At 50.1% G+C, this 24,612-nt stretch overlaps 1 pseudogene; it reads right to left on the bottom strand.

The window, feature by feature from the left end:
• The window catches only part of LOC147087186 (uncharacterized), a 65,168-nt pseudogene that overhangs the window by 16,509 nt on the left and 24,047 nt on the right, over nt 1-24,612 (bottom strand).

Here is a 24,612-nt window from a genome sequence, read left to right as displayed (position 1 = left end):
CGGCCCTCCTCTGACCCACTTCGACCCCGACCCTCCCACGGCCCTGCCCCAACCCACCCCCAACACTCCCCCAACACTCACCATAACCCGACCCTGCCTCGACCCCGACCCTCCCCCTACCCTCCCCCAAACCGCCTCTGACACCAACCCTCACCCAGCTCTCCATTGACCCCGACACTTCCTCGACCCTCCCTCGACCCGCCCCTCCCCCGAACCTCCCTCGACACTGACCCTCCCCCAACTCTCCCTCTACCCCGACCCTACCTCGACCCCATCCCTCCCACTCCACTGACACCAGCCCTCCCCTGGCCCTGGCCCTCCCCCGGCACTCCCCCGGCATTCCCCGACCCTCCCCTGGCTCTCACCCGACCCTCCCCCGGCCCTCCCCCGGCTCTCCCCCGACCCTCCCCCGGCCCTCCCCTGACACTCCCCCGACCCTCCCTCGACCCCGACACTCCTTCGATCCCGACCCTCCCCCGACCTTCCCTCGACCCCGACCCTCCCATGACCCTACCCTGGCCCTCCCCAGCCCTCTCCGACCTTCCCTCGACCGGACGTTCCCCCGAAACTGCCAACCCCGACCCTCCCCCGACCATCCATCGACACCGTCCCTCCCCTGACATCGGCCCTCCCCCGACCCCGGCCCTCCCTCGACCCTGGCCTTCCCCCGACTTTGGCTCTCCCCAACACTCACCCGACCCCGGCCCGACCCCGGCTCTCCCCCAGCCCTGCCCCGGGCCAGCCCTCCGCCTGACCCGACCCTCACCCGGCCCCGACCCTCCACCAGCCCCGGCCCTCCCCGACCATCCCACGACCCAGAACCTTCCCCAAACCTGGCACTCCCCTGCCCTCCCTTGTCCCCGGCCCTCCGCCGAACTTCCCTCGACCCTGGCCCTACCCCGACCCCTGCTTTCCCCTGACCACGGCCCTCCCCCGGCCCAGGCACTCCCGCGACACGGCCCCGACCCTCTTCTGAACCTCCCTCGACCCCTGCCCTCCTCTGAACCTCCCTCGACCCCGACCCTCCCCCAGCCCCAGCGCTCCCTCGGACCCGGCCCTCCACAAGCCCTCAGCCGACCCTATCACAACCCCGGCCCTCATCTGACCCACCGTCGAAACTGGCCCTCCCACAACCCCGGCCCTCCCCCGGCACTTCCCCAACCCTCCCACGACCCTGGCCCTCATCCGACCCTCCCTTGACCCCCGCCCTCCTCCGACCATCCCCCGGCCCTCCCCCAGCCCTCCGCTGGCACTCCCTCGACACCGACTCTGCCCCGAACCGCCCTCGACCCCGATACTCGCCCGACCCTCCCTCGACCCCAGCCCGACACCGACCCCGGCCCTCCCCCAAATGTCCCTCGACCCCGGCCCTCTCCCGACACTCCCCCAACACTGGCCCTCTCCGGCCCTCCCTCGATCCCGGCACTCCCCCGAACCTCCCTGGACCCCGGCCCTACCCCGACCCCAGCACTCCACCGAACGGGGACCTCCCCCGGCCCCGACCCTCCCCCGGCCCTCCCCCGGGCCTCCACTGGCCCTCCCTCGACCCCGAACCTCGTCCGACCATGGCACGACCCCGGCACAGTGCCTCCCCCGGCTCTCCTCCGACGCCGGCCCTGACCCTCCCTCGACCCCGACTCTCCCTCGACACTCCCCCGACATTCCGCCGACCCTCATCTGACCCTCCCCCGACCCCGGCCCCGAGCCTCGCCCTAACCACCCCCGGCCACAGCACTCCCCTACCCCTCCATCAACCCCGACCCTCCCTCGACCCCGACCCTCTCCCAGCCCTCCCCTGGCCTACCCCGACCTTCCCACGACCTCGATCCTCACCTGACACTCCCCTGGCCCTCCCCCAGCCCTCCCCTGACCTTCCCTTTACCCCGGCCCTCCATCTACCACAGCCCTCCCCCAAACCTGGCCCTCCCCCGGCCTTTCCCCTTCCCCTCCCCCGGCCCCGACCCTCCCCCGACCGTGAATCACCCCCGGCCCTCCCCCTCCTCTCCCTCGTCCCTGACCCTCCCCTGTCCCTGGCCCTCACCCGACCGTCCCCAGACCCCGGCCCTCCCCTGACCCTCCCCTGGCTCTCCCCGACCCTCCCACATCCCCAGCCCTACCCCCGACCCTCCCCCGGCCACGACCCTCCCCCGGCTCGCCCCCTCACCCGGCCTCGACCCTCCAGCGACCCCGACACTCCCCTTTCTTCCCCCGACCCCCCTCAAAACCGGCCCTCCCCCAACCCTCCCCCGGCCACGACCCTCCCTCGAACCCGACCCTCCCTCGACCCCGGCCCTCACCCGGCCCTCCAACAAACCTCCACTGAACCTCTACTGACCCTCCCCCAACCCTGGGCTTGAGACCGATCTTCGGACACTGCGACACATCAGGGAGGGGGAGAAGTTCCTGGACTCTATGTTTCAGGAGATGGTCACACCTATCAAGTTAATTACTGCAGATGTAGTCCGTGGTCAGGGACAGGACGGTGTGACTACGAGTGAGGAAGGTACAGGGATCCAGGATGTAGTGTTGAAGAAGACGCAGCCCTTGTTCTTGTCCAGCAGGATCGAGGTTCTTACTCCCTGTGAGGGCGGGAGCGGGGACTGCAGGGAGGATGAGCAACCTGGCCACAGCACCGTGGTACAGGGGGCCATTCAAGTGGAGGGAGTAAAAAGAAATGTTGTAGTGGTAGGGGATAGTATCATTAGGGGGATAGATAGGGTTCTCTGCAGTCAATAGCGGGAGTCCCGAAGGCTGTGTTGCCTGCCTGGTGCCAGGGTTAAGGACATCTCTTCTGGGCTGGAAAGAAACTTGCAGTGGGAGGGGGAGGATCCAGTTGTCGTGGTCCATGTTGGTACAAACGACGTAGATAGGACAAGGAAGACGGTTCTGTTAAAGGAGTATGAGCAGCTAGGGGTCAAATTAAAAAACAGAACCTCAAGGGTAATAATCTCTGGGTTATTACCTGAGCCACGAGCGAATTTGGCTAGGATAAATAAAATTAAAGAGTTAAATGCGTGGCTCAAAGACTGGTGTGGGAGAAATGGGTTTTGCTTCTTGGGACACTGGCACCAGTACTGGGACAGGAGGGAGCTGTTCTGTTGGGACGGACTCCACTTGGCCAGTGCTGGGACTAGAGTCCTGGCGAATCATATAACTAGGGCTGTAGAGAGGGCTTTAAACTAATTAGTGGGGGGGAGGTTTCTATAGAGCAAATCATAGAAATGACAACAGAGAAGGTCATAGACTTAGGTAGCAGTGGGGGAATTAAAAAACAGAATGTGTCAGGAAGGGACAGAAGGTATGGAGTAAAAAGTAAAGTACTAAAAAGGGAAAAAACAGGAACTAAGTGTTACAAAACATATTTGAAAGTTCTTTATCTGATTGCACGTAGCATTCGTAACAAAATGAATGAGTTAACGGCATAAATAATGACATATGGGTATGATCTTGTGGGCATTACAGAAACATGGCTGCAGGGTGACCATGACTGGGAATTAAACATACCATGTTATTTAACAATCAGGAAGGACAGGCAGGAAGGGAGAGGAGGTGGGGTGGCTATGTTAATAAAGGATGGAATCACTATAATACAGAGAAATGATATTGGGTCAAAGGAGCAGGATAGTGAAACAGTTTGGGTGGAGGTAAGGAATAATAAGGGGAGAAAAACATTAGTGGGTGTAGTCTATAGGCCTCCGAACAGTTGCAACTCTGTTGGACGGAGTATTAATCAGGAAATAGTTGAGGCTTGTAATAAGGGAACAGCTATAATTATGGGGGATTTTAATTATCATATTAACTGGACAAATCAAATTGGGCAGAGCAGCCTTGAGGAAGAGTTCATTGAGTGTATTAGGGATGGGTTTCTTGAGCAGTATGTAACTAAACCGACCAGGGGGCAAGCAACCTTAGATTTGGTCCTGTGTAATGAGACAGGATTAATTAAAAATGTCCTAGTAAAGGATCCCCTTGGAATGAGTGACCATAACATGGTTGAGTTCCATATTCAATTAGAGGGTGAGAAGGTTGGATCTCAAACAAGCGTGCTGAGCTTGAATAAAGGAGACTATGAAGGTATGAGAGCGGAATTAATTAGAGTGGACTGGGAAAATAGATTAAAGGGTAAGACGGTACATGACCAGTGGTGTACATTTAAGGAGTTATTTTACAACTTCCAAGAAAAATATATTCCACTGAGGAAAAAAGGGTGTAAAAGAAAAGATAGCCATCCGTGGCTAAGTAAAGTAATTAAGGATAGTATCCGATTAAAAACAAGGGCATATAAGGTAGCCAAATCTATTGGGAGGATGGAAGATTGGGAAGTCTTTAAAAGACAGCAAAAAATAACAAAAAGATTGATTAAGAAAGGGAAGATAGATTATGAAAGTAAATTAGCAAAAATTATAAAAACAGACAGTAAAAGTTTCTATAGTTATATAAAAAGAAAAAGGGTGGCTAAAGTAAATGTGGGTCCCTTAGAGGATGAGACCGGGAAATTAATGGTGGGAAACATGGAGATGGCAAAAACACTGAACAATTATTTTGTATCAGTCTTTACAGTAGAGGACATTAAGAATATCCCAACACTGGACAAAGAGGGGGCTCTAGGGGGGGAGGAATTAAATACAATTAAAATCACTAAGGAAGTGGTACTTGGTAAAATAATGGGACTCAAGGCAGATAAATCCCCTGGACCTGATGGCTTGCATCCCAGGGTCTTGAGGGAAGTAGCGGTAGGGATTGTGGATGCATTGGTAATAATTTTCCAAAACTCACTGGACTCAGCAAAGGTCCCGGCAGATTGGAAAACTGCTAATGTAACACCATTATTTAAAAAGGGTAGTAGGCAGAAGGCTGGAAACTATAGACCTGTTAGCCTAACATCTGTGGTTGGTAAAATGTTAGAGTCCATTATTAAGGAGACAGTAACGGGACATTTGGATAAACATAATTTAATAGGGCAAACTCAGCATGGTTTCATGAAGGGGAAGTCATGTTTAACAAATTTGCTTGAGTTTTTTGAGGAAGTAACATACAGGGTGGATAAAGGGGAACCAGTGGACGTAGTGTATTTAGACTTCCAAAAGGCATTTGACAAGGTGCCACACAAAAGATTATTGCTCAAGATAAAAAATCACGGGATTGGGGGTAATATTCTGGCATGGGTGGAGGATTGGCTCTCTAACAGAAAGCAGAGAGTTGGGATAAATGGTTCGTTCTCAGATTGGCAACCAGTAACTAGTGGTGTTCCACGGGGTCAGTGCTGGGTCCCCAACTCTTTACAATCTACATTAACGATTTGGAGGAGGGGACCGAGTGTAACATATCAAAGTTTGCAGATGATACAAAGATGGGACGGAAAGTAGTGAGTGAGGACGACATAAAAAACCTGCAAAGGGACATAGACAGGCTAAGTAAGTGGGCAGAGATTTGGCAGATGGAATACAATGCTGGAAAGTGTGAGGTTATGCACTTTGGCAGGAAAAATCATAGAGCAAGTTATTATCTTAATGGCAAGAAACTGGAAAGTACTGTAGTACAAAGGGATCTGGGGGTCCTGGTGCACGAAACTCAAAAAGTTAGTATGCAGGTGCAGCAAGTGATCAAGAAGGCCAATGGAATGTTGGCTTTTATTGCTAGGGGGTTGGAATATAAAAACAGGGAGGTATTGCTGCAGTTGTACAAGGTATTGTTGAGGCCGCACCTGGAATACTGCATACAGTTTTGGTGTCCATACTTAAGAAAAGACATACTTGCGCTCGAGTCAGCACAAAGAAGGTTCACTCGGTTAATCCCGGGGATGAGGGGGTGGTCATATGAGGAGAGGGACTCTACTCATTGGAGTTCAGAAGAATGAGAGGCGATCTTATTGAAACATATAAGATTGTGAAGGGGCTTGATCGGGTGGATGCGGTGAGGATGTTCCCAATGATGGGTGAAACTAGAACTAGGGGGCATAATCTTAAAATAAGGGGCTGCTCATTCAAAACTGAGATGAGGAGAAACTTCTTCACTCAGAGGGTGGTAGGTTTGTGGAATTTGCTGCCCCAGAAAGCTGTGGAAGCTACATCATTAAATAAATTTAAAACAGAAATAGATAGTTTCCTAGAAGTAAAGGGAATAAAGGGTTACGGGGAGCGGGCAGGAAATTGGACATGAGTCTGGGTTCGGAATGGTCATGGCCCTGTGGGTAGTGGAGCGGGCCCAGGGGCCGTGTAGCCTTGTTCTGCTCCTACTGTGTTCTAATTCTGTTAGATTTCAGGAGATGGTTTTATTCATGTTCCTGGCTGGGGTGGAGATCGCCTTTACAGAAGGTAAGTACTGTAGAAAATATAGGGACAGAGTGATCTCCTGGAAGAATTTCGATCGCCTAGATGGGTCGGAGAGGAATTTCCCAGATTTTTTTCTCCCAAATTGGCCATTGGGTCTTTATCTGGTTTTTCGCCTCTCCCGGGAGATCACATGGGTTCGGGTGGATGCAGAGTGATAGAAGATTTGAGGTTAGGATCAGATCAGCCATGATCTTATTGAATGGTGGAGCAGGCTCGAGGGGCCGATTGGCCTACTCCTGCTCCTATTTCTTATGTATGTTCTTATGAATGTGAGAGTGTCTGCAAATTGCAGAGTCTGTCTGAGTGTGAGTTTCTGCAAATTGCAGAGTCCGTTTGCATGTGCCTGTATGTGAGTGGGTGTCTGTGTTTCTGCCATTTGCAGACTCTGTGTGAGTGTGTGTATCATGTAGCTGTAAATTTCAGTTCAATGTGGGTATGAGGGAGACTTTGAGTGAGAGAGACAGACAGACAGACAGTCAGTGAGAGCGAGAGAGACATGAAATCAATAGGCAAGTAGCAGAATAGAAAGCCTGTTTCTGTAGGCCACAAAGTGAAATGATAAGATACTGAAAACTGTCTTTTTGCTTTTAATCATCCAACATGGCAGTCATCCCTCTGCAGGCTGGCCAGGTTGTGAGTGTGTGTGTGTGTGTGAGTGAGAGGGCAATATCTGGTGTTTGTGTGAGGTATGATCTGCTGTCTTATTAACTGCTGTTGTTGTATTAAACCCTTCTGAATTCATTCTTACGTGGTCCACATGTAATGCTGCTGTGTATCACTTTATTGCACTTTTTTTCATTTCACTTCACTTCAAGACTGACAGTCAGTCAGTGAGATACTGAAAAATGTATTTTTGTACTTTCTGACAATAAAAGCTGCTCTGGGATCTTTGCATATGTTCCACCCCTTCTCAAATCAAGACAAGGCAGGCAGGCTGGCAGGCAGTGAGAGAGACACATGGAATCAAGTCAACAGGCAGAACAGAAATAAAAACAGAAAATGCTGGAAATACTCAGTATGTTAGGCAGCATCAGTGGAGATACAGAGAAACTGAATAAATGTTTCAGCTCGATGACCTTTCATCAGAACCTTGCCAGAATCTCTCAAAGGTAATGAGCTGAAACATTAACTCTAATTCTCTCTCTCTCCACTGATGCTGCTTTACCTGCTGAGTATTTCCAGCACTTTCTGTTTTTATTTCAGATTTCCCACATCCACAGCATTTGCTATTGATGCAGAATATAAAGCCTTTTTCTGTAGGCCGCAAAATGAAAAGTTATAATACTGAAAACTCTGTTTACATTTAAACTGCCGAACATAGCAGAGGAATGATAGAAATCAACCTTCTTTCAATGCTATATAATTGCACAATACTGCGGATGCTGGAAATCTGAAATAACAACAGAAAATACTGGAAATACTCAGCAGGCCAGGCAGTATCCGTGGAGAGAGAAACAGAGTTAACGTTTCAGGTCTGGGACACTTCATCAGAACTAGAAAAAGCTGGAGATGTAACAGATATTAATCAGGTGCAGAGACCGGAGGTGATGGTTAGGAGGGGAGGAAGGAGTAGAAAGAACATCCTGTACTTTTGTAAGAGGCAGGTAACATTAAATGTTGCAAATGGGAATGGCAAAAATCATACTGCATGAAAAATGGTGGCAGGGATAATTATCTGAAATTGTTGAACTCAATGTTGAGTCCGGCAGACTGCAAAGTGCACAATCGAAAGATGAGGTGCTGTTCCTCGAGCTTACATTGAGCTTCATTGGAACAATGTAATAGCCCAAGGACAGAGAGATCAGAGTGGGAGTGAAGCGGTGAATTAAAGAGACAGGTGACCGGAAGCTCAGGATCACCCATACGGACTGAATGGAGGTGTTCCGCAAAGCGGTCGCCCAATCTGCGTTTGGTCTCCCCAAAGTGGAGGAGACCGCATCGTGAGCAGCGAATAGAGTATATTAAATTGCAAGAAGTACAAGTAAATCGCTGTTTCACTTAGAAGGACTGTTTGGGGCCCTGGGCATTGGGAAGGGAGGAGGTAAAAGTGCATGTGGTGCATCTCCTGCGCTTGCACGGGAAGGTGCCAGGTGAAGGAGCAGGGCTGTTGGGGGTGATTGAGGAGTGGACCAGGGTGTCGCGGGGGGAGCGGTCCCTTCGGAATGCTGAAGGGGAGGTGAGAGGTAGATGTGTTTGGTGGTGCGATCACGTTGGAGGTGGCGGAAGTGGTGGAGGACGATCCGTTGAATGTGGAAGCTGGTGGGGTGAAAGGTGAGGACAAGGCGAACCATGTCATGGTTCTGGGAGGGAGGGGCAGTGGTGAGAGCAGAAGTGCGGGAAATAGAATGGACATGGTCAAGGGCTGTGTCAACCACGGTAGAGGGGAATCTTCGGTTGAGGAAAAAGGAAGACATGTCAGATGCACTAGTATGGAAGGTGGCATCATCAGAACAGATGCGGCGGAGACAGAGGAACTGGAAGAAAGGAATAGAGTCCTTAAAGGAAGCGGGTTGGGAGGAACTGTAGTCCAGATAGCTGTGGGAGTCGGTGGACTTGTAGTGGATGTTTGTTGAAAGCCGATCACCAGAAATGGAGATGGAGAAGTCAAGGAAGGGAAGGGAAGAGTCGGAGTTGAACCATGTGAAGGTGAGGGCAGGGTGTAAATTGGAAGTAAAGTGAATGAACTTATCCAGTTCAGGGCGAATGCAGGAAATTGCACCAATACAGTCATCGATGTACCGGAAGAAGAGGTGAGGGAGGGGACCTGAGTTGGACTGGAACAAAGAATTTTCTACATGTCCCATGAACAGACAGGCATAACTGGGGCCCATGCGGGTTCCCATAGCAACACCTTAATTTGGAGGAAGTGAGTGGAGTCAAAGGAGAAGTTGTTCAATGTGAGAACAAGTTCAGCCAGGCGGAGGCAGGTGGTGGTGGATGGGAACTGGTTGGGCCTCTGTTCAAGGAAGAATCAGAGCGCCCGAAGGCCGTCCTGGTGGGGGATGGAGGTGTAGAGGGATTGGACGTCCATGGTGAAAAGGAGACGGTTGGGGCTAGGAAATTGGAAACTGTTAAAGTGACGGAGGGCGCTGGAAAGGTCAGGAATGTAGGTGGGAAGAGACTGGACAAGGGGAGAAAAAATAGAGTCGAGATAGGAAGAGATATGTTCCGTGGGGCAAGAACAGACTAAAACGATGGTTCTACCAGGGCAGTCCTGTTTGTGGATCTTGGGAAGGAGGTAGAAGGGGGCTGTGCGGGGTTGGGGGACTATGAATTTGGCGACCATGGAGGGAAGATCTCCAGAGGAGATGAGGTCAGTGACACACTTGTAAACAATGGCTTGATGTTTGCTAGTGGGGTCATGGACCAGGCGGAAGTAGGAGGCTGTGTTGGAGAGTTGGCATTCAGCTTCCACACGTTAGAGGTCAGTTCGCAAAACAACAACAGCACCGCCCTTATCAGCACATTTAATGATAATGTTAGGGTTGGATCTAAGAGAATGGAGTGCTGCAAGTTCAGAGGGAGTTAGGTTGGAGTGAGTGAGGGGAGCAGAGAAATGGAGACGGCCGATATCACGTCGGCAGTTGGCAATGAAGTGATCTAGAGAGGGTAAGGGGCCAGAGGGAGGTTGTAGTGTATGTAACCGTCCACCTTTAAGAGAACTATTTTAGGTGTGGCACTACTTTATCTTGTCTGCTGTATACTGTAATACCGATGGTGACCACACCGGTATATAAGTGCTGTGTCAGGATTTATTGGGCAGATTCGCCCTGACCTTCGAATAGTAAAGTCCTGTTAAAGTTACTCTTGTAGTCTGTGTATTAATTCGCCATAATACCTACAGACTTTACAGTGGCGACGAGTTCGATCTTACCCTGCGGCAATAATACTTCCGAAGCAGTTAACGAACGTCGAGAAGAGGCACCCGCCCTCGTCGTTCTGCTGAGAGAAAACTCGAGTCTGCAGAGCAAGGAAGAAGGAAGAATTCAGACACGAAGCCTTCCATCAGCAACAGGCACTGATTGTCCCTTCTGCCACGGTGGTGAGTGAGTCGATCAGCACGAGAAACAAGTCGGCCACGGTGACTGTGAGTAAAGGGAAAATAAAAAAATAAACGGAGGATAAGGGCGGTGAACTCGACCACGGTCGGGGGAAAGGAGCCGGACAGAAGTCGGGCCCAGAGGCGCTGAGACTGGGGCAGCGTGGAGCACGGAAGCCGCAGTACAATTGGGCTGGGAGACGCAACGGCGTCGTGAGACAGCTAGGCCGTGACCGGCGAAAAAGGCCGGGCAGCTACTGAGGCCACGAGGCACTGCGACCGGGATCGTAAGGCGCGGGAAGATATAAAATTACATAAACCGCGGTGAACTCAGCCGCAGCCGGGGAGGAAAGCACCGGACTGCGAGAGGGCTGGGAGGCGCGATTGGAGTGAAAAAGGCCGGGCAGCGAGGAGGCCACGAAGCGCTGCGACCGGCATCATAAGGTGCGGGAAGATATAAAAATAAATAAATCGCGGAGAACTCAGCCGCAGCCGGGTAGGAAAGCACCGGACTGCGAGAGGGCTGGGAGGCGCGATTGGAAGCCGCTGAGGGAGAGACAGAGCCTGAGCGAGCGGGAGAGACAGAGCCCGAGCGAGGGAGACTGAGCGAGATCCAGCCCAGCGGCTGAAACTGTTCGCCGTCAACGGGTTGTACCCAGCGCCGGTTGCCCTGCCGAGAAAAGGGGACAAGGAATGCACTGAAGCCGACGCGCAGGCTGCGAACCCCGAAATCCAGCGGTCGTCACCCGAGGGAAAAGCTTACCCCTCCCGCCAGGGGAAGAAACGCGGGAAGCCGCCAGTAGGCGGGGAAGAAGACAGAAGCGGGAAACCGCCATTTTGAAAGTGGGCGGGGAAAGAAGACAAGCGCGGGAAACCGCCATTTTGGAAAAAAAAACATTTAAAGAAATATTTCGTTGTTGTTTCTCAAGAAGAGTGTGAAGATGCTTAAGCGTAGTAACATCAATGGTTTCGATTCCGATGTGGAAGATTGGGCCACGTATGTAGAATGCATCGAGATATATTGTAAGGTCAATAAGATAACAAATTATGACAAAGCTCTAACCTTACTAAACTCAATGGGTGCGAAGACATACGGGTTATTGAAGCATCTTCTATCACCAGCTAAACCGACGGATCAGTCTTTCGCTAATAATGTTGCTGTCCTGAAGGATCATTTTAACCCCGCACCGCTGATGTTAGCGGAACGATCAAAATTTTACGTGAGAACGCAACAAAAAGAGGAAAGCAATGCGGAGTACCTGGTTGAACTGCGTAGGCTAGCAAAGTACTGTCAGTTTGGGGTAAATCTGACAGAGGCACTGAGAGACAAGTTCGTGTGCGGGATGTCGAAGGAAGGACCACAAAAATGACTGCTCGAAGAGAACGATCTTACACTTGATAAGGCTGTCCCTATTGCAGCATCGCACGAAGCCGCAGCGAGAGGCACGGCGGAAATGTAGCGGAAGACAGCGGTGCTCAGTGTGGATCAAATGACTTCGGGTACAACGAAATGTTATCGTTGTGGGAAGACAACACACGACCAGAACCAATGCTGGTTTAAAAACCAGGAATGTAGAAAATGTGGCAAGCTTGGTCACATAGCTAAGGTATGCCGGTCAGGAAAGAAGACCAGCAATAATAAGTCACCGCAGAAGAAGTACAGAAAGGTACATGAGGTGACTGGGAAGAGTCCAGATGAACAGAATTCGGACTCAGACTCCAACAGCAAGGAACTGGGTAGTCTGAGGATTCACAATGTGAGTAAAGAAGCTGCCCGACAAACTATCTGGGTCACACTACAGATTGCAAAAGTCCAAGTGAAGATGGAAGTGGACACCGGATCGGCGTTGACGGTCATGAATAAGCAAGATTACAAAAAGTTATTCAAACATATTCCCCTACGGGATACGGAGATAGTATTGCAGACATACACGGGACACAAAGTATACACCATCAGAAAGATAAAAGTCAAGGTGAGATACAAGGACAAAGATCACCAAGGGATGGACATGTATGTGCTGCCCAAGGGAGGTCCACCACTTCTGGGACGGGAGTGGATCAGGAAAATAAAGATAGACTGGCATTCACTAAACACAATGACGGTAGATTCCGGAAAGGAAGATGTCAAACCTGAACGGTTGTCCAGAATATTGGACGAAGCTAAAGAGGTATTACAGCAAGGACTGGGAACACTGAGAGGAATTAAAGCAAAAATCAAGATTGCAGAACATGCAAGCCCAAAATTTTTCAAAGCCAGATCGGTACCTTACGCGATACGACCTGCTGTGGAGGCAGAACTGGAAGAGCTTGAACGTTCAGGGGTACTATCTAAGGTGGACTGGAGTGAGTGGGCCACGCCCATTGTTCCCGTCATGAAGTCTTCATCAAGTAACAAGCCAGGGGGACCGGGAAAGTACCGCATCTGCGGAGACTTCAAGATCACGGTTAATCCGGTGCTTCACACGGTACAATACCCGCTCCCGCGGATTGAAGATATCTTTGCTTCATTGCCTGGCGGGAAACACTTCACCAAGATAGACCTGGCACAAGCATACTTACAAATGGAAGTCGAGGAAGAGTCGCGCCAGTATCTCACAATCAACACGCACAGAGGCTTGTATTGTTATAATATACTGGTTTTTGGAGTAGCTTCGGCTCCAGCAATTTGGCAGAGGGCCATGGAGCATGTCTTAAAGGGTTTTCCAAGCACGCAGTGTTACTTGGACGATATCCTGATTATGGGAGAAGACGAGGAGGAACACCTCACAAATTTGAAACTGGTGCTCACCAGGTTGAAGGAATATGGCCTTCGAGTTAATCGCCAGAAATGTGAGTTCTTCCAGAAACGGATCTCGTACTGCGGTCATGTCATTGACCAAGAGGGGCTGCACAAGTAACCTGACAAGATAGAAGCTGTCACGAAGGCCACCGCTCCGGAAAATGTAGCACAGTTGAGATCGTATCTGGGGTTGATTAATTATTACCACCAGTTTCTGCCAAATCTATCCACGGTGCTGCATCCGCTGAATGCTCTGTTGCGGAAAGAAGTACCATGGAAGTGGAGCGAGGACTGTAAGAAGGCCTTTCGCAGAAGGAAGGCATTGATTACCTCTGAGGAAGTGTTGGCTCATTTCAACCCAACGTTACCTCTTCGTCCAGCTTGTGATGCTTCCCCTTATGGAATTGGAGCAGTACTTTCACACAAGTTACCAAATGGCTCGGAAAGGCCAGTCGCATTTGCGTCCCGATCTTTGACCTCTGCTGAGCGAAATTATGCTCAGATAGATAGGGAGGCCCTCAGCCTTGTGTGGGGAGTAAAGAAATTCAATCATTACCTGCAGGGCAAGAAGTTTACATTACTGACAGACCACCAGCCGTTGGTGTCCATATTCAACCCTAACAAGGCCGTTTCCACTATGACAGCGCAAAGGCTACAGAGGTGGTCCATGTTACTTGGGGTGCACCAATATGACATCGAATACAAAAGTCCAAACAGCATGAAAATGCTGATGGGTTATCGCGCCTACCGTTGCCAGTAGTAGAAGAGGCGGCTACAGTGGACCCGGTAGAGATGTTCCACTCATCCATAGTGGAATGTCTACCAGTAACAAATTCGGTGATCGAAAATGAAACAAGAAATTACCCGACTCTCTCACGAGTCTACGATTTAACAGTGGAGGGATGGCCAGCACATGGCGAACCAACGCTGCCCGCATTTTTGCAAAGAAAAGAACAGCTGTCAGTGTGCCGAGGAACCTTGATGTGTGGATCTAGAGTGGTGATTCCACCCAAACTTCAGCATAAGGTGCTAAAGGAGCTTCACGAGGGGCATCTGGGTGGAGTGAAAATGAAGAAGCTAGCAAGAGCGTTTGTGTGGTGGCCAGGTATTGATGGAGACATCGAAGAAATAACCAAGAGCTGTCTAGGATGCCAGAAGGTCCAAAACGCGCCACCACAAGCTCCTCTGCATCCATGGGAGTGGCCCTCATCTCCTTGGCAAAGGGTACACGTCGACTTTGCTGGTTCATTTATGGACTCAATGTTTCTAATCGCGTTGGATGCACACTCCAAGTGGCCGGAGGTAATAAAGATGTCCTCCACCACCACGGAAAAAACCATCACAGTATTAAGGGCCATATTTGCCAGGAATGGGCTGCCGGAACAGATCTGTTCTGATAATGGACCGCAATTTGTGTCCGAAGAATTCAGGAAGTTCTTAAAAAGGAATGTGGTCAAGCTCTACACGTCAGCCCCATACCATCCCGCCACCAATGGATTAGCTGAAAGGTTTGTCCAGACCTTCAAGAAGGCCATAAAGGCCAAGGGTAATGAAGACATCAACCTACAACATAAGGTAGATAACTTCTTGTTGGCATACCGGAATGCAACACATGCGGTCACAAACCAAACTCCCGCCATGATGTTTTTCAATAGAAGACTAAGATGCCGGCTGGATTTGATTAAGCCAAACGTCCGAAGGGACGTAGAGAACCGGCAATTTCAGGGCATGAATGAAAGGCCAAATAGATCCTTTCAGATAGGTCAACAAGTTTTGGCCCGGGACAATCGTACCGAGAAATGGCAGCCTGGAACTATTGGGAAAAGGCTAGGGCCGCTGATGTATACCGTGGACATTGGTGACAGCATAATAAGGCGCCATGTTGACCAGATCATAGGGTCATCCACAAAGGACCAACCTACTCCACAACCTTACACGGCTAATGTTGAAGCAGAGATACCCAGAGCACCTACCTCCGATCTGGTAATACTGGAATCAGATGAACCTGACACTGTCCTTCAAGCCGAATCGACCTTGCCAGAAGAACCTACTACCCCGCCGAAAACTACTACACCACCGAGGCGTTATCCGGACAGTGTCAGGAAGCCTCCAGAGAGACTGAATCTGTGAACTGTTTTGCATAAGTTGTATATATGTTATGATGTTATGTTAATGGGGAATAAGTATGTTGTAAGCTAAAAAAGGAGGATCGTAGTATATGTAACTGTTCTACCTTTAAGAGAACTATTGTATGTAACCGTCCACCTTTAAGAGAACTATTTTAGGTGTGGCACTACTTTATCTTGGCTGCTGTATAATGTAATACCGACGGTGACCACACCGGTATATAAGTGCTGTGTCAGGATTTATTGGGCAGATTCGCCCTGACCTTCGAATAGTAAAGTCCTGTTAAAGTTACTCTTGTAGTCTGTGTATTAATTCGCCATAATACCTACAGACTTTACAGAGTTGTCCAAGTAGAACGAGAATTTTGAATGCTGGAGAAAGGATCAGCCGTGCGGGGGGAAGACTCATGACCAGAGGAATGGGCACGGAGATGAAGGCGATGGAAGAAGAGATCAGCATCGTGCCGAGCTCGAAATTCATTAAGATGGAGGCATAAGGGGATGAAGCTCACGCCTTTGCTGAGGACTGATCGTTCGCGGTCAGAGAGGGGAATGTCAGAGGGGATAGTGAATACATGGCAGGGGGTTAGATTGGAAGAAATGATAGGATCGCAGGAAAGTAATGGGGAAGAAGGTTCTGGGGGGGGTCGTTGGTGTCCACGAGTTGATGAAGCTTGTGATCCTTGACATCAGAAAGGAAGAAAAAATGTTTTTTGTTGAAGCGTTGGATGAATCGAAGGATGAAATGGAACTGTGGACCCGGACAGCATTGATATAGAGTGCGTCGGTGCTACTGAATATAAGAAGTCACACAACACCAGGTTATAGTCCAACAGATTTATTTGAAAGCACAAGCTTTCGGAGCGCTGCTCCTTCGTCAGGTGAAGTGGAGAAATGCATAAAGACACAGCTTATATGGTCAGAGAATAATGTCAGATGTTTACAGGTAATCTTGCCAACTGCCATTTATCACACCTCGGCAGAGAGATGATCACAGCAATGAAAGGTGTGAATGGTGTCCAAACAGGTCATTCAGGAAAACATTACATCAAAGAACAACGAGGTGGGGTCACAAGGGGTCAAATATTGCAGATGCTGGGGTCTGTATGAAAAACAAAAAAAGACAAAAATCTTTTTTTTTGTTGCTGGAAATCACAGCAGGTCCGGCCGCATCTGTGTAGAGAGAACAAGCCAATGTCGACTCGAGTCTGGATGACCCTGCATCAGGTGGGGTTACATGTAGCGTGACATGAACCCAAGATCTCGGTTGAGGCCGTCTTCATGGGTGCGGAACTTGGCTACCAGTTTCTGCTCGACGAATTTGCGTTGTTGTGTGTCTCGAAGGTCGCCTTGGAGAATGCTTACCCGAAGATCGGAGGTTGAATGTCCTTGACTGCTGAAGTGTTCCCCGACTGGGAGGGAACACTCCTGCCTGGTGATTGTTGTGCGGTGTCAGTTCATCCATTGTCGCAGTGTCTGCATGGTCTCGCCAATGTACCATGCTCCGGGGCATCCTTTCCTGCAATGTATGAGGTAGACAACGTTGGCCGAGTCACATGAGTATGTACCATGTACCTGGTGGGTGGTGTCCTCACGTGTGATGATGGTATCTGTGTTGATGATCTGGCATGTCTTGCAGAGGTTGCTGTGGCAGGGCTGTGTGGTGTCATGGTCGCTGTTCTCCTGAAAGCTGGGTAATTTGCTGTGAACGATGGTCTGTTTGAGGTTAGGCGGCTGTTGGAAAGCGAGTAGTGGAGGCGTGGGGATGGTCTTAGTGAGCTGTTCGTCGTCATCGATGACATGTTGAAGGCTGCGAAGAACATGACATAGTTTCTACGCTCCGGGGAAGTACTGGACGACGAATGGTACTCTGTTGGTTGTGTCCCGTGTTTGTCTTCTGAAGAGGTCGGTGCTGAAGAGAGAGGTCAAGTTTGTTCAAATGGCGGCGCATGGCGTTGAGCTTGGATCTCAAGATGCGGTGAGAGCAGTAGTTTGAAGAACGATGAATGTCGAGGAGATATTTGTAATCCTGGGTGGATTGAAAACATGAAAGGTGGAAGTTTAGTTGGAATCCACGTGGAATAACTCTGAACCGGAGACAGTTACTGAGGAAAGAGATGTGGCTGTGAAACCGAATCCTGGCAGGTACCTGGTCAAAAACGAGAAGGGAAACTGAAAGCAATGAAGATGAACAAGATTGAATAGATAAACGGAACTCCCGTCGGAGAGAAAAGCAGAACTTCTTCAAGGTAGGCGTTCCCAGCAGAGAGGTGGCAGTGAACCAAACACTAATATAATTGCAAAATACTGCGGATGCTGGAAATCTGAAATAACAACAGAAAATGCTGGAAATACTCAGCAGGCCAGGCAGCATCCGTGGAGAGAGAAACAGAGTTAAAGTTTCAGGTCTGGGACACTTCATCAGAACTGACAAAAGCTGGAGATGTAACAGATATTAAGCAGGTGCAGAGACAGGGCGGGGGGCGGTTAGGAAGGAGGAAGAAATAGAAAGAACATCCTGTACTTTTGTAAGAGGCAGGAAGATAAAATGTTGCAAATGTGAATGGCAAAAATCATACTGCGTGAAAAATGGGGGCAGGGATAAATATCTGAAATTGTTGAACTCAATGATGAGTCCGGCAGTCAGCAAAGAGCCCAATCGAAAGATGAGGTGCTGTTGCTCGAGCATACGTTGAGCTGCATTGCTACAATGCAATAGCCCGAGGACAGAGAAATCACAGTGGGAATGATGCGGTAAATTAAAGTGAGAGGTGACAGGAAGCTCAGGGTCACCCATACGGACTGAATGGAGGTGTTCCGCTAAGCGGTCGCCCAATCTGCGTTTGGTCTCCCCAATGTAGAGGAGACAGCATCGTGAGCAGTGAATACAGTATATTAAATTGCAAGAATGCACGTAATCCTCTGTTTCACCTGGAAGGGGTGTTTGCGGCCCTGGCCAGTGGGAAGGGAGGAGGTAAAAGGGCATGTGTTGCATCTCCTGCACTTGCATGGGAAGGTGCCAGGTGAAGGAGCAGGGTGGTTGGGGTGATTGAGGAGTGGACCACGCTGTCCCGTCATGAGCTGTCCCTTCGGACTGCTGAAAGGGGGGGAGGGGAAGATGTGTTTGCTGGTGGGGGGATCATGCTGGAGGTGGCGGAAACGGCGGAGGATGATCCGCTGAATGTGGAGGCTGGTGGGATGAAAGGTGAGGACAAGGGGAAACATATCGTGGTTCTGGGAGGGAAGGGCAGGGTGAGTGCAGAAGTGCAGGAAATAGACCGGACATGGTCAAGGGCCGTGTCAAACATTGTAGAGGGGAATCCTCAGTTGAGGAAAAAGGAAGACATGTCAGAAGCACTAGTATGGAAGGTGGCATCGTCAGAACAGACGCGGCAGAGATGGAGAAACTGGGAGAATGGAATAGAGTCCTTACAGGAGGCGGGGTGGGAGGACTTGTAGTCCAGGTAGCTGTGGGAGTCGTGGACTTGTAGTGGATGTTTTTTGAAAGCCGATCGCCAGAAGTGGAGATGGAGAAGTCAAGGAAGGGAAGAGAAGAGTCGGAGATGGAGCATGTGAAGGTGAGGGAAGGGTGGAAATTGGAGGTAAAGTGAATGAACTTATCTAGGTCAGGGCGGGAGCAGGAAACTGCACCAATACAGTCACCGACGTAACGGAAATAGAGGTGATGGAGGGGACCTGAGTAGGACTGGAACAAAGAATGTTCCACATACCCCATGAACAGGCAGGCATAGCTAGGGCCCGTGCGGGTTCCCATAGCAACACCTTTAATTTGGAGTAATTGAATGGAGTCAAGTGAGAAGTTGTTCAATGTGAGAACAAATTCAGCCATGCAGAGGAGGGTGGTGGTGGATGGGGACTGGTTGGGCCTCTGTTCAAGGAAGAAACGGAGTGACCGAACGCCGTTCTGGTGGGGGATGGAGGTGTAGAGCGATTGGATGCACATAGTGAAAAGGATACATTTGGGGCCAGGAAACTGGAAAATGTTAAAGTGACGGAGGGCATCGGAAGAGTCGTGAATGTAGGTGGTAAGAGTCTGGACAAGGGGAGAAAAAATAGAGTCGAGATAGGAAGAGATAAGTTCCATGGGGCAAGAACAGGCTGAAACGATGGGTCTACCAGGGCAGTCCTGTTGGTGGATCTTGGGAAGGAGGTAGAAACGGGCTGTGCGGGGTTGGGGGTCTATGAGATTGGCGGCCATGGAGGGATGATCCCCAGAGGAGATGAGGTCAATGACACACTTGGAAACAATGGCTTGATTTTTGCTAGTGGGTTCATGGTCCAGGCGGAGATAGGAGGAGATGTTGGAGAGTTGGAATTCAGCTTCTGCACGGTAGACGTCAGTTAGCGAAACAACAACAGCACCGCCCTTATCAGCAGGTTTAATGATAATGTTAGGGTTGGATCGGAGAGAATGGAGTGCTGCAAGTTCAAAGGGAGTTAGGTTGGAGTGAGTGAGGGGAGCAGAGAAATGGAGACAGCCGATGTCACGTCGGCAGTTAGCAATGAAATGATCTGGAGAGGGTAGAAGGCCAGAGGGAGGGGTCCAAGTAGAACGAGAATTTAGAAAGTGGTAGAAAGGATCAGCGATGCGGGGGTAAGACTCATGACCAGAGGGGTGGGCACGGAGATGAAGGCAATGGAGGAAGAGCTCAGCATCTTGCCGAGCTCGAAATTCATTGAGATGGAGGCGTAAGGGGATGAAGCTCAGGCCTTTGCTGAGGACTGATCTTTCGGGGTCAGAGAGGGGAAGGTCAGAGGGGATAGTGAAAACATGGCAGGGGGTAAGATTGGAAGAAGTGATCGGATCGGAGGAAATTAATGTGGAAGAAAGTTCTGGGGGGGCGTTGGTGTCCACGAGTTGATGAAGTTTGCGATCCTTGACATCAGAAATGAAGAAAAAATGTTTTTTGTTGAAACGTTGGATGAGTCGAAGGATGAAATGGAACTGTGGACCCGGACAGCATTGAAATAGAGTGCGTCGCTGCTACTGAATGTAAAATGTCACACAACACCAGGTTACAGTCCAACAGCTTTATTTGAAAGCACAAGCTTTCGGAGCGCTGCTCCTTCGTCAGGTGAAGTAGAGAAATATATAAAGACACACCTTATATAGTCAGAGAATAATGTCAGATGTTTACAGGTAATCTTGCCAACTGCCATTTATCACACCTCGGCAGAGAGATAATCACAGCAATCAAAGGTGTGAATGGTGTCCCATAAGATCAGCCAGGAAAGCATTAAATCAAAGAACAATGAGGTGGGGTCACAAGGGGTCAACTATTGCAGATGCTGGGGTCTGTATGAAAAACAAAAAAAGACAAAAAACATTTATTTTTTTTTGCTGGAAATCACAGCAGGTCCGGCTGCATCTGTGTAGAGAGAACAAGCCAATGTCGACTCGAGTCTGGATGACCCTGCCTCAGGTGGGGTTACATGTAACGTGACATGAACCCAAGATCTCGGTTGAGGCCGTCCTCATGGTTGCGGAACTTGGCTATCAGTTTCTGCTCGACGATTTTGCGTTGTCGTGTGTCTCGAAGGCCGCCTTGGATAATGCTTACCCGAAGATCGGAGGCTGAATGTCAGTAATTGCTGAAGTGTTCCCCGACTGGGAGGGAACACTCCTGCCTGGTGATTGTTGCGCGGTGTCACTTCACCCATTGTCGCAGTGTCTGCATGCTCTCGCCGATGTACCATGCTCCGGGGCATCCTTTCCTGCAACGCATGAGGTAGACAACATTGGCCGCGTCACATGTGTATGTACCATATACCTGGTGGGTGGTGTCCTCAAGTGTTACGATGGTATCTGTGTTTATGTTCTGGCATGTCTTGCAGAGGTTGCTGTGGCAGGGTTGTGTGGTGTCGTGGTCGCTGTTCTCCTGAAAGCAGGGTAATTTGCTACAAACGATGGTCTGTTTGAGTTTAGGTGGCTGTTTGAAAGCGAGTAGTGGAGGCGTGGGGATGGTCTTAGCGAAATGTTTGTCGTCATCGATGACATGTTGAAGGCTGCGAAGAACATGGCGCAGTTCCTCCGCTCCGGGGAAGTACTGGACGACGAATTGTACTCTGTTGGTTGTGTCCCGTGTTTGTCTTCTGAGGAGGTCGGTGCTGAAGAGAGAGGTCAAGGTTGTTCATATGGCGGCACATGGCATTGAGCGTGGATCTCATGATGCGGTGAGAGCAGTAGTTTGAAGTACGATGAATGTCGAGGAGATATTTGTAATCCTGGGTGGATTGAAAACATGAAAGGTGGAAGTTTAGTTGGAATCCACGTGGAATAACTCTGAACCGGAGACAGTTACTGAGGAAAGAGGTGTGGCTGTGAAACCGAATCTTGGCAGATACCTGGTCAAAACGAGAAGGGAAACTGAAAGCAATGAAGATGAACAAGTTTGAATAGGTAAACGGAACTCCCGTCGGAGAGAAGAGAAGAACATCTTCAAGGTAGGCGTTCCCAGCAGAGAGGTGGCAGTGAACCAAACTCTAATATAATTGCAAAATACTGCGGATGCTGGAAATCTGAAATAACAACAGAAAATGCTGGAAATACTCAGCAGGCCAGGCAGCATCCGTGGAGAGAGAAACAGAGTTAACGTTTCAGGTCTGGGACACTTCATCAGAACTGACAAAAGCTGGAGATGTAACATATTAAGTGGGTGCAGAGACAGGGCGGGGGGGGGTTCGGAAGGAGGAAGAAATAGAAAGAACATCCTGTACTTTTGTAAGAGGGAGGAAAGATAAAATGTTGCAAATGTGAATGGCAAAAATCATACTGCGTGAAAAATGGGGGCAGGGATAAATATCTGAAATTGTTGATCTCAATGTTGAGTCCGGCAGTCAGCAAAGAGCCCAATCGAAAGATGAGGTGCTGTTGCTCGAGCATACGTTGAGCTGCATTGGTACAATGCAATAGCCCGAGGACAGAGAGATCAGAGTGGGAGTGGTGCGGTGAATTAAAGTGACAGGTGACCGGAAGCTCAGTGTCAGCCATACGAACTGAATGGAGGTGTTCCACAAAGCGGTCGCCCCTATCTGCGTTTGGTCTCCCCAATGTAGAGGAGACATTATCGTGAGCAGCGAATACAGTATATTAAATTGCAAGAAGTACACGTTAATCGCTGTTTCACCTGGAAGGAGTATTTGGGGCACTGGCCAGTGGGAAGGGAGGAGGTAAAAGGGCATGTGTTGCATCTCCTTCACTTGCACGGGAAGGTGCCAGGTGAAGGATCAGGGCTGTTGGGAGTGATTGAGGAGTGGACCACGGTGTTGCGGAGGGAGCTGTCCCTTCGGACTGCTGAAAGGGGGGGAGGGGAAGATGTGTTTGCTGGTGGGATCATGTTGGAGGTGGCGGAAATGGCGGAGGATGATCCGTTGAATGTGGAGGCTGGTGGGATGAAAGGTGAGGACAAGGGGAACCCTATCGTGGTTCTGGGAGGGAGGGGCAGGGTGAGTGCAGAAGTGCGGGAAATAGAACGGACATGGTCAAGGGCCATGTCAACCATGGTAGAGGGGAATCCTCAGTTGAGGAAAATGGAAGACATGTCAGAAGCACTAGTATGGAAGGTGGCATCGTCAGAACAGATGCGGCAGAGATGAAGAAACTGGGAGAATGGAATAGAGTCCTTACAGGAAGCGGGGTGGGAGGAATTGTAGTCCAGGTAGCTGTGGGAGTCGTGGGCTTGTAGTGGATGTTTGTTGAAAGCCGATCGCCAGAAATGGAGATGGAGAATTCAAGGAAGGGAAGGGAAGAGTCGGAGATGGAGCATGTGAAGGTGAGGGAAGGGTGGAAATTGGAAGTAAAGTGAATTAACGTATCTAGTTCAGGGCGAGAGCAGGAAACTGCACCAATACAGTCACCGATGTAACGGAAAAAGACGTGATGGAGGGGACCTGTGTAGGACTGGAACAAAGAATGTTCCACAAACCCCATGAACAGGCAGGCATAGCTAGGGCCCATGCGGGTTCCCATAGCACACCTTCAATTTGGAGTAAGTGATTGGAGTCAAAGGAGAAGTTGTTCAATGTGAGAACAAGTTCAGCCAGGTGGAGGAGGGTGGTGGTGGATGGGGACTGGTTGGGCTTCTGTTCAAGGAAGAAACGGAGCGCCCGAACGCCGTTCTGGTGGGGGATGGAGGTGTAGAGCGATTGGATGCCCATGGTGAAAAGGAGACATTTGGGGCCAGGAAACTGGAAAATGTAAAAGTGATGGAGGGCGTCGGAAGAGTCGCGAATGTAGGTGGGAAGAGTCTGGACAAGGGGAGAAAAAATCGAGTCGAGATAGGAAGAGATATGTTCCGTGGGGCAAGAACAGGCTGAAACGCTGGGTCTACCAGGGCAGTCCTGTTGGTGGATCTTGGGAAGGAGGTAGAAACGGGCTTTGCGGGGTTGGGGGACTATGAGATTGGCGGCCATGGAGGGAAGATCCCCAGAGCAGATGAGGTCAATGACACACTTGGAAACAATGGCTTGATTTTTGCTAGTGGGTTCATGGTCCAGGCGGAGGTAGGAGGAGGTGTTGGAGAGTTGGAGTTCAGCTTCCGCACGGTAGAGGTCGGGTAGCGAAACAACAACAGCACCGCCCTTATTAGCAGGTTTGATGATAATGTTAGGGTTGGATCGGAGAGAATGGAGTGCTACAAGGACAGAGGGAGTTAGGTTGGAGTGAGTGAGAGGTGCAGAGAAATGGAGACGGCCGATGTCACGTCGGCAGTTAGCAATGAAAAGACCGAGAGAGGGTAGAAGGCCAGAGGGAGGGGTCCAAGTAGAACGAGAATTTAGAAAGCGGGAGAAAGGATCAGCCGTGCGGGGGGAAGACTCCTGGCCAAAGAAGTGGGCACAGAGATGCAGGCGACGGAAGAAGAGCTCAGCATCGTGCCGAGCTCGAAATTCATTCAGGTGGGGTGTAAATGGATGAAGCTCAGGCCTTTGCTGAGGACTGATCGTTCGGAGTCAGAGAGGGGAAGGTCAGAGGGGATAGTGAAAACACTGCAGGGGGTGAGATTGGAAGATGGGATCGGATCGGAGGAAAGTAACGGGAAAGAAGTTTCTGGGGGGCGTTGGTTTCCACGAGTTGATGAAGCTTGTGATCCTTGACATCAGAAAGGAAGAAAAAAAGTTATTTGTTGAAGCGTTGGTTGAGTCGAAGGATGAAATGGAACTATGGACCCGGACAGCATTGAAATAGAATGCCTCGGTGCTGCTGAAGAGAGAGGTCGAGGTTGTTCATGTCGCAGCGCATAGTTTTGAGCTTGGATCTCAAGATGCAGCGACAGCAGTAGTTTGAAGAATGATGAATATCGAGGAGATATTTGTAAA

The sequence above is a fragment of the Somniosus microcephalus genome, unplaced genomic scaffold (assembly GCF_052327205.1).
Source record: "Somniosus microcephalus isolate GS21.2 unplaced genomic scaffold, FLI_Smic_1.0 unresolved_chr6, whole genome shotgun sequence".
NCBI classification, from domain to species: domain Eukaryota; kingdom Metazoa; phylum Chordata; class Chondrichthyes; order Squaliformes; family Somniosidae; genus Somniosus; species Somniosus microcephalus.
The sequence above is the reverse complement of the archived record's forward strand: the minus strand, read 5'-3'. Positions and strand labels throughout refer to the sequence as shown.